Raw genomic sequence first — 6,469 nt, 5'->3', positions numbered from 1 at the left:
TTTTTTTCGTTACGAAATTTCATGACTCGGTCGCCGCGCTCAAGGCCGCGATAAAAGCTATGCAATAGCTTAAAAATATACAAAGAAAATATAATAAAGAAGAAAAAAGAATTAAACAGCAATTATACACGAATATTATAATTTTTATGTAACAGATACTTTTGAAATAAACTGTAATATTAAATCATAACAAAGCCCAGAATATAATGGCCTTAGTTAAAGTATTCGCAGAACGTAAAGGATTCGTTGACGGGGTTGATTATAATGGCTGAAGTGTTTCTGATAGTTTAATAGTTTGTATGCCGCGTGAGTGAAGTGCACAATGTAATTTTCACCTGACAGTATCACATAACGGTAGAGAATAGTTTGTTGAAAGCGGTTAAAGTTATCTCCGGTAGCTATCACCGTTGATACACATGCGGTTGCAGCATATTTTACTTCGATATTACGAGTATAATGTAGTGTTACTTGTATTACTCGAATAAATAATTCAAGTATATATTTACTAGCATTCCTAATTCGTATCAGTATCTTTTCGTTTGTAGAATTAAAATTTCATGCTGATAGGTTAGGTCAGTTTCTGCCGTGAGGCCTTCACACTTAAACCAGCCAAGTGTGGTTGAATTCAGCTAGTGAATTGTAGAAATACAAATGTTTCCGAAAATTAGTGTACTGAAAAATTTTACGAAAAAATTTGTTGTCTGTAATGTTGGTTTATGAACGATATTTTTACGTGATAATGTCATAAAGAAAAATTGCATACCTTTATGAATTAAATTGAATTATTATCACTGAAGTATCATTATTTTGTAAAATACAAATAAGAGGAGTTATTGCTAGCTAGCTGCTAGCTCTGACGTCAGGCGAGAAGAGAGATAAATGTGTCACAAGCCAACGCTTTGGCCGATCGCGCCTCTCTATTGCTTGTTCCACGCTCTCACTTGCACACTCCGGCTCAGGAGGAACGTGACACTTTTTCGTGCGTGCAGCTAATGTCCATCAATTTAAAAGATGTTATCACGGCAAAAATTTTTACTACGAATATTCGATTATAAAAGTAACAAACAAAATGGCCGATGCGAATCCCCAGAAACGGCGAGTTTAATTAAAACTAGTATGCGGCGAAAAAAAAATCTGTATCGGTTTGACAACGTGCTCCCGGCAAAGTTAAATTGAAAAAGCTTCAAATCTCACCAGGTGTACGGCGTATTGTAAAACTCGGCGTGTAGGTACCATCACTTTGCCTGTTCATGCTGTGAAGCAAATGTGAATTCGTGGGTGGCGGCGCTTACGTTTTGATGTCTATGGGCTCCGGAAACCACCAAGTAGACTCTGAAATTGTTCATCAATTAACACGATAAATAAATCGAAGACATGATTGGATGAAGGGGTTAAGTACAATTTTAAAGTTTACATTGAATGAAGGTGTTATGTTCTTATTAGCCATATTAGACCTTCAAACTCCGGGTTTAAAGGCTATTTTTAGAAACTTCATGTGGTGAAGGAGTTATGTCTGAAGAAAAAGTACAAGTAACAAAAGTTTGTTGCATTTTTCACAAAATTAACAAATTGTGTTCTATCCCCTTCCTTCATCCACTCATGTCTTCAATTATAGAATTAAATATTTTTTCATGAGTCCGATAGCTAAACAAGGTTATTTAGTGTTCTTACATCCTATATCGGCTCCGAAGCGCTAACGTCTCCTTTATTGTACTCGGTACAAAGAGGTCTCTGTTTCCGGCAATAGATCGTGATCTAGGGATCATTAGTAAAACATTTCATGAAGCATAAAAATAAATAAATAAAACCTTGCGACGATACCTATAATGTACAAATCTGTTTAGTAGATTACGTTTAAAACGAGAATTCTTGACGCGCATAAATTAAGGAAACCTAATTTCGTTTTAATGGCACAAAGATTGTCTGGGATAGTAATCTGAGCGTGGAACAGACACATGCTCCAGCATAAATGCTCTCGTAGGGGCTTCTACGGCGTAGAGGGTCTACGAGATAAGATTGTAGGCGATTCGACATGTTCACTTGTTTGAATTGTTTTCAATTATTTTAATTATGTTCTAAATTAATTCCATTTACTTATTTCTCGAATATTTGCATTTAAAAACACAAAATAATGTATAAAACAACGATTGTCATATATATTTTTTAGATGTTATGAAAATAAAGGGGTAGATTTATTTTATAAATCAATTTTTGTACTTGAAACACTTTTATTCTGACAAATACCATATTTAAGTGAACGAAAATTTCAACATCGTAGTTTTGAAGTCCTTTCTCTTCAAATATACTTCATCGCTTTCATTGTAGCTTTTAGAATTTCAACAAATTCTCTCTCACACACTCAAAGATGTTCTTCAATCGTTATCTCCTCTGGGGCAACTTAAGCTATGACTCTCTCAATCTACTACAGTCATCTATTAAATATAACTAGTCAGGTCATAAGTATTGTCACACAGTAAAAACTTTTCTTTTAGAATGCTGGCCACAAAAAAGTTTATTGAATTCGAATTTCGAATTGTTCATGAAAATAAAAATGAATTTTTCTTTTAGAATTTTACTCATTTTTAAATATGGAGTGGACGCTTAAAGAAGACCGTGTTGCAGCTATTGCGTTGCATCGTTGCGGTTACGCGCCAATTCAAATTTTTAACATACTGAAAAATTTGAATATAACCAAAAGATTCGCTTATCGTACCATCAAACGATACAATGAAGACTCTAGTGTAGATGACAGGTCAAGAAGTGGTCGCCCTCGGTCTGTTAGGACTCCAGCAGTGATAAAAGCTGTGAAGGCGCGAATTCAAAGAAATCCCAAACGTAAGCAGAAACTGTTGGCCCTTCAGATGGGGTTAAGCAGAACCACGGTGAAAAGGGTGTTAAATGAAGACTTAGGGCTTCGGGCATATCGAAGAAAAACAGGACATCGTTTGAATGCTTGTCTAATGGACCTGAGACTGAAGAGATGCCGCGCTTTGTTGAAGCGGTACGCGAGAAAAAAATATCGGGAAATTCGTTTTACGGATGAAAAAAATTTTACCGTAGAAGAGAGCTACAACAAACAAAATGATAAGGTGTACGCACACAGTAGTGAAGAAGCGAGCAACCGTATTCCGCGTGTCCAACGAGGTCATTTTCCATCCTCGCTCATGGTATGGTTGGGACTTTGTTATTGGGGCTTAACAGAGGTACATTTTTGTGAGAAAGGTGTAAAAACGAATGCAGTTGTGTATCAAAATACAGTCCTGATGAATCTTGTGGAACCTGTTTCTCATACCATGTTCAATAACAGGTACTGGGTGATTCGGCGCCAGCTCATAGAGCGAAGAGCACACAAGACTGGCTGGCGGCGCGTGAAATCGACTTCATCCGGCACGAAGACTGGCCCTCCTCCAGTCCAGATTTGAATCCGTTAGATTACAAGATATGGCAACACTTGGAGGAAAAGGCGTGCTCAAAGACTCATCCCAATTTGGAGTCACTCAAGACTTCCTTGATTAAGGCAGCCGCCGATATTGACATGGACCTCGTTCGTGCTGCGATAGACGACTGGCCGCGCAGATTGAAGGCCTGTATTCAAAATCACGGAGGTCATTTTGAATAAACTTTAGTGTCATAAGAGTCTATGTTTTGTTAAGTTCATTTTGGTATATGAATGGTTACATAATGAATAAACTTGTTTCAATTATTTTACATTAAACATGTGACAGAATTTATGACCTGACTAGGTATATGAGACGTCGCTTAAAGAATTCTAAGTAAAGAAATAAACTTTTCATCGTACAAAAATTAAACACGCTTTTTTTCTTTTATTCTTTGTTCTCTTTGTAATTCTTTGTAAAAAGACAATTTATCATATTCATGTTTATCGGGTCTTCGCTTAGGTTTACAACATAACAATAATGTTACTGTTAAGGAAAATCTTCTCTTATATAATTTATTCATTTAAAGCTTCCGTATTCGTGATATCCGTAAGAACAACCATCCATTTCTATTAAATTATTACAGTAAGTTCTCTCCAATTGCTATTTTGTGTTAACAGCAAAAATTAATGACAACAAGATCACCAACTCTGTTTAGATATCGTTTTTATTAGCTTCAGTTTTGTCTATACTAATATTATAAAGAGGAAAGATTTGTTTGTTTGTTTGTTTCGAATAGGCTCCGAAACTATTGGACCGATTTGAAAAATTCTTTTTCCATTAGAAGCCGACATTGTCCCTGATGAACATAGGCTACTTTTTTTTTTTTTTGGTTTCATTTGTGTTTTAATGTTTCCGAAGCGAAGCGAGGGCGGGTCGCTAGTATAAAATTAAAGCCTTACTAAAATAATGTAAGGTCTTTAATACTCAAACCAACCACAAAGCTCAGCTCTGTAGTTTAGTATTTTTTACGCAGCACACAAGCTCTATGAGGCTTGGCTTTGTAATTTTGGTAATAAGATTATCTGTCAAGTAGTAGTTGTTACGTAGTCTACGAACAAAGAAATACGTAAATAGATAAACATAGTACGTGCATTAAAAACGTATTGGAAGCTTTCAGATTAATTCAATTAATCAATTAATTAAGATGTCCAACACACTTTTGTTACAGCTTTTTAAGACAGTTATATATATGAATAACAATAAATGGAAGACGTTGTAAATAAATCTTACTAAATATCGAGAGTAAGTATGAAAGAAATATCAAAATTAAAGTATCTTCATATGAAAACAATATTTCGGCCGCGTAGCTCTCTTGAAAGCTAGCTTACACAACCTACTTCAACTACACTAAAAACGATAACTTTACCATTCCTATAAACTTTGTTCTATAAGAAAGAGAAAAGTTTTTGTTTGAAATCCGATTCAATTGTTTGAATTAGTAAAACAGTTTGTATTTATTTATTTGATTTTTAATTATTTTCCAAAAAAAATTATAAATGATTTTCGTTTTTTTTTTCATGTAAATTTAATCGAGATTAGATTCATATACTCATTGATCTTAAAGTCGCCGAAAATAATGAAAGATGAAATAGTTAAAGGCTCGCGTTTTGGCAATGGTGCGCGGAGGGAAACAAGGGTTGCCGAGGCGCGGGGCAACAGAGAGGTCGATAAGCAGTGTGAATCGCACTGCCGGGGTGATCAGACGTGGTCACAGTTCGGCTGGCATCACACGTTCGCGACTGGTGATAGTTACCGCGCTACCCCAACGCTACTCGTGGCACCGGCAGCCTTCAAGGTCGAGTGAGTACACTTTTTGAACCTATTAACACCACCTGTAGGTCAAAATAATAGTAGTTTTTATTTTTTCGTAATTTTCGTAATCCATGTTAAACTTTAGACGTGAAAGAAAAAACATTTCACCAAAAGTTTCGAAATACAAAAGATATTAGTTGGATTTTGATTAGAAAAAATAATTTATTTATGGTTTATTTAAAAGTTTTATTTAATGATGTTAAGACATCTTTTCATATTGAATTGTTTGTAGTTAAATTAAACATTTTGTTATAGTTATCGTAACATTTTTAATAAATTACCAAAAGCCTTATATATTCACTTCCTAAAAGCCTTATTTATTCACTTCCATGGATCGATTTTATTGAATTCGAGTGATTTTATGTAATAGTATTAAAATGAACCAAGAAATATTGATTTATTTAATTCAATGCGTGATTTCCGGAAATTTCGTGGAGTCATGATGATATTCATTGGAAAAGTAAGTAAAGATTTTATTTATTTTTTGTATTATAATAAAGTTTGTGATCGTTGATTAGCTTGTATTGTCTTACTAAAGAATTATGTGTTTCTAGGTACCGAGCGTTCACTTTACTGGAAATAGAAGACAATGAAAGAAACAACATAATTTTCTATCACATATTATTTATGAATGCGAAAAATACTTTTCTGTGAAACATGTTTTAAATAAAGAAATTGAATCAGACCAGACTTTTTTTTAGACTATTTTTTTTTTAACCAGAATTTATGAAATTTAACGAAATGTAATTTCTGAGCATAATAAAGAAATTTAGTAAAAGTTGTACTGTTTCATTAAACCTTCTATTAATATATTTAATTGACTGTTTTTTTTATTAATCGGAAGTGAATAAATCTCTCGGAATTTTGATGTAGTCATTCAATGTACAAACATATTAAGAAAATATATTGTTTTTTGATTATATAGGCTTTCCAATCAGAATGTTACGAAAACAATAATAGCCTTGTACAATTTAATTATAGTGTTCTATTCGGTATTCTCAAGTCGTGGACGTAATTAATTATTTTAGGTGGTTTTTTACTAGAAAAGAATCGGCCTTTAGACGCTGAGCATAATAAAGTGCTATTTACTAAATTGCGATCACGATCTGTGTTACAAATTTGTCCCGAAAAAAATATCATTAAGCATCTATTGCGATTCTACAACTGATATAGACATTAAAATCAATGGCGCTACATAGAGAAAGTATTTAAAGATT

Source organism: Bombyx mori, chromosome 1 (assembly GCF_030269925.1).
Source record: "Bombyx mori chromosome 1, ASM3026992v2".
In the NCBI taxonomy this organism is placed as follows: Eukaryota; Metazoa; Arthropoda; class Insecta; order Lepidoptera; family Bombycidae; genus Bombyx; species Bombyx mori.
This window is presented reverse-complemented; position numbering follows the sequence as displayed.